This window comes from Molothrus aeneus, chromosome 2, assembly GCF_037042795.1.
Source record: "Molothrus aeneus isolate 106 chromosome 2, BPBGC_Maene_1.0, whole genome shotgun sequence".
Lineage (NCBI taxonomy): Eukaryota > Metazoa > Chordata > Aves > Passeriformes > Icteridae > Molothrus > Molothrus aeneus.
This window is the reverse complement of record NC_089647.1, coordinates 115,374,504-115,377,146: the sequence shown is the minus strand read 5'-3', so window position 1 is coordinate 115,377,146 and position 2,643 is coordinate 115,374,504.

The following is a 2,643-nucleotide window of genomic DNA, read 5'->3' as shown; positions in this document are numbered from 1 at the left end:
GACAGCGGAACAGCCCCCGCAGCGCCCGCAGCGCCCGCCTGAAGCGGGAGGGACGTTTCCTGGCCTTGGCAACACCAGGCAACGCCTCCTCAGCAGCTCCGCCCCGGGCAGCAGCTGCCGGCTCGGCCTCCGTGGGACGGCCCGGGCCAGGAGAGGCGCTGGCCAGGGCAGGGGCTGCCAGCTGGGGCACCTCTTTGGGAGAAGAGTCTGCCCATGGCAGTGACAGCAGGGACTTGACTTCACCTTCCTCTTCCTCTCTCTCACTGCAGGACTCACTGTCCCAAACTGAGGTCTCCTGGCTGCCTTCCTTGAACAGCTCTGGCTCTGCCACTGCCCACTCCTCTTCCTCTTCCACACTGTAGGCGTCCCTCTCACTGCAGGACTCACTGTCCCAAACCGAGGTCTCCTGGCTGCCTTCCAGGCACAGCTCTGACCCTGCCACTGCCCACTCCTCTTCCTCTCTCTCGCTGTAGGCGTCCCTCTCACTGCCGGGCTCACTGTCCCAGTCCGAGCTCTCCTGGCTGCCTTCCAGGCACAGCTCTGACCCTGCCAGCTCTGGCTCTGCCACTGCCCCCTCCGGCTGCTCCCCGGGGCCCGGGAATCCCAGCGGGGCAGAGCAGGGCCCGGGGGCGCTGTGCGGGGCAGGCGCCGCCCCCGCTGCCGCCTCCTCAGCAGCTCCGCACCGGGCAGCAGCTGCCGGCTCGGCCTCCGTGGGACGGCCCGGGCCAGGAGAGGCGCTGGCCAGGGCAGGGGCTGCCCCTGCTGCCACCGCTGTGCCCACGGGGCTGCCAGAGCGGGGCCCCTCTGGGGGACAAGCCTGGCTGTCCTCCTCCTTCGCTGGGCCCACAGTGGCTCTCAAGAAGTCCCAAGAACTGGAGCTCAAATTGTCATCCTCAGACACCTCTTCGAGAGAGGAGTCTGTCCATTGGGACAGGTCTGACTCGATTTGCTCCTCCTCGTCCTCACTGGAGGCGTCCCAGTCACTCTCCCAGCCCGAGCTCTCCTGGCCGCCTTCCTGTGGCAGCTCTGGCTCTGCCACTGCCCACTGCGGCTGCTCCCCGGGGGCCGGGAATCCCAGCCGGGCAGAGCAGGGCCCGGGGGGGCTGTGCGGGGCAGGCACGGGGCTCTCTTCCCTCTCTGCTGGGCCTGTTCCTACCACTGCTGCATCCTCACTTTCTTCCCTCTGCCTCTGCTCCTGCGGCTGCTGCCCGGATGCCTGGACCTCCAGCAGTAGCTGGCTCACGATCACACAGCTGATGAGCCACGCCAAGTCCAGCAGAGCCTGGCTGCAGCCTGGGGGGCTGACAGGGGCAGGCACTGGGCTCTGTGTCCCTGCTGATGGCAGCTCCTTCCTGGGGGCAGGAGGCTCTGCTGCCTCTTCTGCCCCAGGGGCCAGAGGCTCCAGGGGCTCCTCCTCCTCAGCAGCTCCTGCTGGGGCAGCAGCTGCCGGCTCGGCCTCCGTGGGACTCTGTAGGGAAGGAGAGGCGCTGGTTGGGGCAGGCACTGCCTCTGCTGCCACCTCTGTGCCCACGGGGCTGCCACAGCTGGGCCCCCTGGGGGACAAGGCTCAGGCTCCTGTCACTCCCTGCTAGCAAGGATCTGTCCCACATCTCAGAGCTGATGTCACAGCCCCACTGGGACAGCTCCTGGCTGCTCACATCTTCCTCCCCCTGGGACAGCTTTCGCTCACTCCCATCGTCCCACCAGGGCAGCTCCTGGGCTGCAGCGTCTGCTCCTTGGGACAGCTCCTTGGCACTGCTGGCTCTCACCTGGGACAATTCCAGCTCTCTTCTGTCTTCCCATGGGGACATGTGACAGTGCACATCTTGTCCCCATGGTCAGAGGTCTTGGTAGCCCTCACCTTCCCCCTAAGAAAGCTCTAGGGCATCATCCCATTGGAAATCCTCTGGGACACTCACATCTCTCTGCAGGGACAGCTCATGGGATCTTTCATCTTCTCCCCATCCCAGCTCCTGCTGCCCTCTCATGTCTATTTCCCACTGGGATATCTCTTGGCTTGTGACACATTCTTCCCCACTCGCACACCTCTTGCTACATCTCACTGAGGACTCTCCCCACTGCTACAGCTCCCGGACTGTGACAGTTTCTCTCTGTTCCTAGATCTCTTGGTGTGTCCCACCTCTGCACAGGGAACTTCCCCAACTCTCACACGTACCTGGCATTGGTACAGCTCTTGGCTGCTCCTGGATCTCTGCTGGGACATTTCTTGGACTCTCAGCACTTGTCTCTGGTGAGTCTCTTGCAGAGCTTCCCACTGGGAAAGCTCGCAGTGCGCTTGGGCAAAGGGCCTCTCCTCCTCCTCAGTCTGTGACAGGGGCAGGACTGACCTGCCCACTGCCCCCGACCACTGCCCGCTGGGGGCCTCCAGCCAGCTGGGCAAGGGGCTGGCGACCGGGAGTTGGAGTTGCCTTTGTCCTTGTTGCTTTTCTTGTCTGTCGCTGTCGGCCTCTGTCGCTGTGGGCGTCCAGCGCAGACAGACACAGGGAGCTGCTTCCTGCACAGAGAGCGGCTCTCCTGTGACTGGGCACCGCAGGGCTCTGCGCCCCTTAGACACCCTCAGCCAGGGCCGGGCTCCCTGATGTCACAAGGCTCTCTGGCCACCAGCACGTCCCACATCACAAA